This window comes from Dipodomys spectabilis, unplaced genomic scaffold (genome assembly GCF_019054845.1).
Source record: "Dipodomys spectabilis isolate Male_0828 unplaced genomic scaffold, ASM1905484v1 ptg000266l, whole genome shotgun sequence".
Lineage (NCBI taxonomy): Eukaryota > Metazoa > Chordata > Mammalia > Rodentia > Heteromyidae > Dipodomys > Dipodomys spectabilis.
The window spans coordinates 3,384,459-3,392,785 of record NW_024870943.1 but is presented as its reverse complement, the minus strand read 5'-3'; positions in this window follow the sequence as shown (position 1 = coordinate 3,392,785).

Sequence of the window (8,327 nt, the reverse complement as noted above, 5' to 3'; positions counted from 1 at the left end):
GGAATTGCAGACTAAACTGTGTCAGGCACAAAGCAAGGCCCTACCTCAAAAATAACCTACGATGGGGCTGGGAAGGTGGCTCAGTGGTAGAGCACTTGCCTTGCATGCATGAGGCCCTGGGTTCAATTCCTCAGCACCACACAAGCAAAAAGAAAAAAGCTGGAAGTGGCGCTGTGGCTCAAGTGGTAGAGCACTAGCCTTGAGCTGAAGAGCTGAGGGACAGCGCCCAGGCCTAGAGTTCAGGCCCCATGACCGGACCCAAAAAACAAGCAAAAAAAAAAAAAAAAACTTATAAGGCTGAGAAGGTGGCTCAGTGGTAGATTGAGGCCCTGGGTTCAATTCCTTAGTATCACATAAACAAAAAAAGCTGGACTTGGTGCTGTGGCTCAAGTGGTAGAGTGCTGGTCTTGAGCTGAAGAGCTGAGGGACAGAGCCCAGGCCCAGAGTTCAAGCCCCACGACCGACAAAAAGAAAAGAAAAGAAAAAAATCTAGGGCCAGGTAGGGGGCTGTGCTGCTGAATCCAGGCGCCCTGCCTTGTTTGTGAGGATTTTTTTGTGTGTGGGGGGGAGGTGGTCATGGGGCCTGAACTCTAGTCCTGGATGCTTCCCTCAGCTCTTCAGCTCAAGGCCAGCACTCTACCACTTGAGCCACAGCGCCACTTCTGGTTTTCTGGTGGTTTATTGGAGAGAAGAGTCTCATGGACTTTCCTATCCAGGTTGGCTTTGAACTGTGATCCTCAGAGCTCAGCCTCCTGAGTAGCTAGGCTACTCAGAGCCTAGCTACTATCTAGAGCCACCATGCTAGGCTGGCTCTAGATTTCTGTAGACCAAGCTCCAGTAGGAAGAAAAAGTCCACTAGGCAATAAAATTCACTTATCTTATCCAAGTGCTTTCCAGGACTCTTGTGGATGAGAAACTGTGTATGGTGTTCAGGGTGTGGTGCTGGGTGAAGGGCCTGTCAGGAGAGCCAGGAGTCCATGAATAAAATGAAAGCAGGAAGATGGGGGAGGGGAAGAGAACAGAAATCAGAAATCAATGGAAGGCCTGGCATAGGTGGCTCACGACTGGTTTCAAACGGGCTGAGCCAGTCCATGAGACACTGCGGTGCAATGAACCACCAAAAAGCCAGAAGTGGAGCTGTGGTTCAAGTGGCAGAGCACCAGCCATGAGCACTAAAGCTCAGCACCTGAGTTTAAGCCCCAGGACCAGCACACACACACAAAAAAACTGTGATCCTCAGATCTCAACCTCCTGAGTAGTTGGGACAGGCTACTAGTCTAGTTCTTAATGGATTCAGCCATGTTCCTTTTAATTTGGCCAAGGAAGTCCCATTAAAGAGGGGCTGTCTCCTGCAGGGATTTGGGGGGGACCCCGTGGTAGGTAGCCTCATCTGGTGACAACGTTTGAATGCTGGCTTTCCCTATTCATGGTATTGAAAACTTGAATACAGTTTGTAATTGGTGCGGATTTGTTTTTGTTAGGTTTTTAAAAAGAGGTAGCCGAGTAAGAACAGCACCAGCACACACGTGGTATTCAGGTAAGGGGTAGGTTTATTCAGTAGACCTGCTGGACCAGGCCAGGTTGGCACTCCACATGCTGGGAAAGGCCTGGGAATGAGAGAGAGCTGGGAAAGAGAGGAAAGAGCTAGAAAAGAGCAGAGAGAGGGGTAAGAACAGTAGCACTCACGTGGTATTCAGGTAAGGGGTAGGTTTATTCAGTAGACCTGCTGGAACCAGGCAAGGTTGGCACTCCACGTGGCTGGGAAAGAGAAAGAGCTGGGAAAGAGGAAAGAGAGGGAGCAGAGAGAGCTAGAAAAGAGCAGCAAGAGAGACAGAGAGGAACAGAGAGAGAAAGAGGATAGAACAGAGAGAGAGAGCTAGGTAGCAGAGAGAGCTAGAAAGGAACAGAGAGAGCTAGAATAGAACAGAGAGAGAGGTAAGAACAGAGAGAGAGAGAGTTAGAATAGAACAGAGAGAGCGCCTGGGCCTGTGCTAGGCCTTATCTAGGGTATGGACGGGGAAAGGTGTGGCCACATCAAATTCAGATGTGACCTCAGCAGATGCAGATGTGACCTCTTCCAGGTGTCCCAGTTGCCTAGGTAACGCAGGTATTGGGCGGAGACTTTGCTGCGAGGAGGGTGGAGTCTGCTAGCCATCCTGGGGCGGACCTTACATTCCAGTCTTTTAATAATCATGAAATTGGGCGAGGATTCTCTCTGGCTACTTCCTGCTGACTAGGGGCATCGACAATAGGGGAAAATGGCTGGAATGTGGTCTCCTCCCAGAGAAGGCAGTGAGCAGCAGCTGTCCCTTGGTGGTGTGAGTCCTTAGATGATAGATGAAGTCAGGAGAAGTCTCATGCGCATTGAGGGGCTGGAAAAAAAATACTAGAGAGCAAATAAATGGCAAGAGGAAGGACTTGAGCTGAAAATGTTGTTAGAAACGTCCCTAGCTACTTCTGACATCGGGCGACTAGGTGGAGAAGTCAGGTGACAAAGGCAAGAATATAAATTCCTGTTCAGTTAATAGGTAGACAGGTATGGACATTGGATGGGCAGGCTTCTTGCTTCCACTGACCTCCCGGCTCTGGTTAATTTTGAAAGGGCAGGCACAAAGTGGTTGATGTGACATCATCTCCTCTTACTCCTCTCCATGGTCCCTTGTTCCCCAGACTGGCTGAGTCTAGGTGCTTGTTGCTGGGATGGCTTGTCCCAGTTGGTATTCAAGATTTGAACTCAAGGCCTGGGCACTGTCCCTGAGCACTTCTGCTCAAGGCTAGCACTGAACCACTTTGAGTTATAGTACCACTTGCAGAGTTTAGCTGGGAGATGGAGTCTTAGGGATTTTTCAGCCCGAGCTGGCTTTGAACTGAAGTCTTTGCCTCAAAAGCCCCTTATTATTTCCAATTAAAGCAACAAGGAGATCAAGTAGAATAAGTAGAGCTTACCTGGTTCTTATCAAGAATTGACCAACAAATATTCTGAAATGACAAAACTCATTAGATGTGATGAGAATTTCAGCACAGATATGCCCAGTATTTTAGAACCATGTAGTCAGTAGAATACACAACACAAAACAAAAAAGGCAAAACTCAAAACCTAAAATTTTGACAACGTTTAGACATCTTTGCTAACAAAGCACATCAGATGGTTGGGCCTCAGTTACCAGGGCCTGTGAAAAGAGCAACTTGTTAGCAAGGCACCTTAGAATAGATGGATGGAGTAGTAAACTTAGTGGAAGGTTAAGGGTCAGATGGGGCCAAACCCTCAACCCACCACGTGGCCAAGATGGCGAATTCAAGATGGCGAAGAAAGCCTGAACAAATAGACCAAGCCTACATTGGCTAGCCTTTGAGAGGGAACCTAGAGGGGGGTCCCTGGGACCCAGCCTGTGTCGCACTCTTCAAGGCACAAGCCAAAAAGTTGTAGAAAAAGCCGGGCGCTGGTGGCTCACGCCTGTAATCCTAGCTACTCAGGAGGCTGAGATCTGAGGATCGCGGTTCAAAGCCAGCCCGGGCAGGAAAGACCGTGAGACTCCTATCCCCAATAAACCACCAGAAAACCAGAAGTGGCGCTGTAACTCAAGTGGTAGAGCGCTCGCCTTGAGCTGAAGAGCTGAGGGACAGCGCCCAGGCCCAGAGTTCAAGCCCCACGACCGACAAAAAAAAAAAAAAAAGTTGTAGAAAAAAGTGTAGAAAGTTGGACATGAATGGCAGAGAGAGAGCAAAGAGAGCCTGAAATTAAACAAACTTCTGACCATTTACCATTGTAGTAGCAAAAACTGTGTACTTCTGAGAATGGCATAAAATTAGGCGCTCTGGCTTTCCAGGGAGCGCAGGAGGCATTTCAGAGGGGTTTCACGGCTCAGGCGTGATTCGTAGCACCCCATCAAATGAGTAGAGTCAGTCTGGTGAGTGAAGGAGAGCTGACCAGGCAGAAGCGGCGTCCCGACTTCCCCCAGAGCCCTCTAGAGAGAAATGGCCAAGCCCTCAAAACCAAGCGTCCTCGGCTTCAGAGGTTACCGGCCTTTCAGCTAAAGGCCATAGGAGCTCTCTGGCGTGGCGCCACGTCTGGACAGAGACTGAGTAACAGAGAGCCGTAGAGTAGTTGCACTCACCAGAGTAGAGAAGTGGTGTGGACATGGATGTGAAGGCCAGCAATGGTATCGATGCACTGTTTCCGCCGCAGACAGACCGGTTTGCAAAAGGCCGTCAGAACTGTGGGTTTTCCTCAGAGCAAAAAGGGAAGAACAAAAAAAAGAAAAAAGAGGAAAAAAACAGAGGAATCCCAGCTATCCTGACTTTAAGCCCTTTATCCGAGTCACGGCACCATTTATGTTAGGTTTTTAAAAAGAGGTACTCCTTGAACACTGGAAGTGTTATTGTAACTCAACGTGGTAGAGCACTAGCCTTGAGCAGAAGTGCTCAGGGACAGTGCCCAGGCCTTGAGTTCAATCCTCCTTGAATACCAACTGGGACAAGCCATCCCAGCAACGAGCACCCAGACTCAGCCAGTCTGGGGAACAAGGGACCATGGAGAAGAGTAAGAGGAGATGATGTCACATCAGCTACTTTGTGCCTGCCCTTTCAAAATTAACCAGAGCCGGGAGGTCAGTGGAAGGAAGAAGCCTGCCCATCCAATGTCTATACCTGTCTACCTATTAACTGAACAGGAATTTATATTCTTGCCTTTGTCACCTGACTTCTCCACCTAGTCGCCTGATGTCAGAAGTAGCTAGGGACATTTCTAACAACATTTTCAGCCCCAAGTCCTTCCTCTTGCCATTTATTTGCTCTCTAGTATTTTTTTTCCAGCCCCTCAATGCTCATGAGACTTCTCCAGATTTCATCTAAGGACTCACGCCACCAAGGGACAGCTGCTGCCCACTACCTTCGCTGGGAGGAGACCAAATTCCAGCCTTTTACCCCTATGTCGACGCCCCTTGTCAGCAGGAAGTAGCCAGAGAGAATCCGCGCCCTATTTCATGATTATTAAAAGGCTGGAATGTAAGGTTCACTCCTGGATGGCTAGCAGACTCCACCCTCCTCACAGCAAAGTCTCCGCCCACTACCTGCGTTACCTAGGCAACTGGGACACCTGGAAGAGGTCACGTCTGCATCCGCTGAGGTCACATCTTAACCTGATGTGGCCACACCTTTCTCCCACCTGATCCCACTTCCCTTTACCTGGACACACCCTTCCCCACCCCCCTACCCTATATAAGGCCTAAACCGGGGCCAGACTTTCCTTTTCTTTTGCCAGCCACGAGGAGTGCCACCCTTGCCTGGTCCCAGCCAGTCTACTGAATAAACCTATCCCTTACCTGAATACCACGTGCGTGCTGGTGCTATTCTTACTCAGCTACCTCTTTTTAAAAACCTAACAGTTTTGCCGGGTGCTGGTGGCTCACGCCTGTAATCCTAGCTACTCAGGAGGCTGAGATCTGAGGATCGTGGTTCAAAGCCAGCCCGGGCAGGAGAGACAGTGAGACTCCTATCTCCAATAAACCACCAGAAAACCGGAAGTGGTGCTGTGGTTCAAGTGGTAGAGCGCTCGCCTTGAGCTGAAGAGCTGAGGGACAGCACCCAGGCCCAGAGTTCAAGCCCCACAACCGGCAAAAAAAAAAAAACACCTAACAGTTTTGTTTTGCTTTTGCCAATCCTGGGGCTTGAACTCAGGGCCTGGGCACTGTCCCTGAGCTTCTTTTGCTCAAGGCTAGCACTCTACCACTTGAGCCACAGGGCTTTCCTGTTTTCATGTGGTACTGACAAAACAAACCCAGGGCTTCATGCATGCTGGACAAGCGCGCTGTCACTAAGCCACATTCCCAGCCTTGTTTTTATTCTTATATCCAGTAATGGGGGCTTGAAATCAGAATCAGGATGTTTTTAGCTTTTTCTCAGCTTTTTCACTGATGGCTGGTGCTCTATGACTTGAACCACAGCTTCTCTTTTGGCTTTTTTGTTGTTGTTGGTCATGGAGCTTTGAACTCACAGCCTGGACACTGTCCCTGTACTTTTTTTGCTCAAAACTAGCACTCTACCACTTGATCCCCAGTGTCATTTCCAGTTTTTTCTGTTTATGGGGTACCAAGGAATCTAACCCAGTGCTTCATGCATACTAGGCAAGCACTTTACCACTAAGCCACCTTCCCATCCCAGTTATTTGCTTTTTAATTCTTACTCAAGAGCTTTAGGCTAATTGTCTGGTAAATGGCTGTTTGATGACTTTGGAAAGGGTGAGCTAATAGACAGAAACCTTTTCTGATCTTTCCCTCCTCTAAGTCCTTGATAGAGAGCCAGAAGAGCCAGGAAGAGCCTGGGCTTCAGGCACTTTTCAAGCTTCCAGAGATTTCTCTGCCCTAAGAGGCCATTGTAACGGGCAGTGCTCAGGACATTAAAACCAAGGAGCAAAACAGAAGAAAAAGCTATTCGTTTTTTCCTATTTTCTTTTAGTTTTATTGTCAAGGTGATATACAGAGGAATAGCTATTCATTTTTCTTTTCTTTTCTTTTTTGTGCCTAAACTAAGGATTTGAACAAAGGATCTGGGTGCTGTCCCTGAGTGGGTAATCATGCCTGTAATCCTGGCTAATCAGGATCAGAATATTGAGGTTTAAAGTTCAAAGGCAGCTTGTGCAGAAAAGTCTGAGACTTTTTTTTTTTTGGGTGGGGAGAGTCCACGTGTGGGCCTGAACTCAGGGCCTGGGTGCTGTCCCTTAGCTCTTCAGCTCAAGGCTAGCACTCTACCACTTGAACCACAGCGCCACTTCCAGCTTTATTCTTTTTGCTTATGTGGTGCTGAGGAATCGAACCCAGGGCCTCAGGCATGCAAAGCAAGCGCTCTACCACTGAGCCACCTTCCCAGCCCCAAGTCTGAGATTCTTTTTTTTTTTTTTGGTCCAGTCGTGGGGTCTGAACTCTGGGCCTGGGTGCTGTCCCTCAGCTCTTCAGCTCAAGGCTAGCACTCTACCACTTGAACCACAGCGCCACTTCCAGCTTTATTCTTTTTGCTTATGTGGTGCTGAGGAATCGAACCCAGGGCCTCAGGCATGCAAGGCAAGTGCTCTACCACTGAGCCACCTTCCCAGCCAAGTCTGAGATTCTTATCTCCAACTAACCAGCAAAAAGTCCATAGTGTATGTATGGCTTAATAGTAAATGTGATAATCCCCACCAACAAAATCTATTTACTATTTACTGGCAGAAAAGTTCCTTCTGTTGTCTAGCCTCAGTCTTTCTTGCTGCAGGAAACGTAACTCTCTCCCCTGAGTCCCTTTCCCTTGCAAAAGGATATCCAGCTGAGCACCAGTGGCTCATGCCTGTAATCCTAGCTACTCAGGAGGCTGAGATCTGAGGATCGAGGTTCAAAGCCAGCCTGGGCAGAAGAGACCGTGAGACTCCTATCTCCAATAAACCACCAGAAAACCGGAAGTGGCGCTGTAGCTCAAGTGGTAGAGCGCTCGCCTTGAGCTGAAGAGCTGAGGGACAGTGTCCAGGCCCAGAGTTCAAGCCCTACGGCTGACCAAAAAAAAAAAAGAAAAAGCAGGAAGTGGTGCTGTTGCTCAAATGGGAGAGTGTTAGCCTTGAGCAAAAGAAGCTCAGGGACAGTGCCCAGGCCCTGAGCTCAAGCCTCAGGACTGGCAAAAAAAATTTTAAAAATAGAAGAATTTGAGCAGGTGCTCAGAAACATCATTGAGAGTAGCTCATTAGCAGGTTAGGTGCTGGTCCTAGGATTTGAACTCAGGGCCTGGGCCAGCTTTTTGCTGGTTAGTTGGAGATAAGAGTTTCATGGGATTTCTTGTCTGGATTGTCCTCTGATGGGAATCTGCATTGTTCTCATAACCCAAGGTTGCCTCCCCAACTCACTCACCCAGCAACTCTTCAGGCCCTTTTTTTTTTTTTTTTTGTCAGTTGTGGGGCTTGAACTCTGGGCCTGGGCGCTGTCCCTCAGCTCTTCAGCTCAAGGCCAGCGCTCTACCACTTGAACCACAGCACCACTTCTTGCTTTTTTCCTTAATGTGGTATTGAAGAATTGAACCCAGGGCTTCATGCAGGCTAGCCAAGCACTGTAAGCACTAAGCAGCATTCCCAGCCCAAGATCTTTATTCCTTGTGTGTGTGTGTGTGTGTGTGTGTGTGCGCGCGCGCGTGTGTCAGTCGTGGGGCTTGAACTCAAGGCCTAGGTATTGTCCCACAGCTTTTTTGCTCGAAGATTGCGTTCTACCACTTTGGGCCACAACTCCACTTCTGTGGTTCCAATCCATTAGCGGAGGGAAGAGACCCGGGGAGGCTGGCATGGATGGGCTCCTTGTTGTCTTCTTCCCATTTGA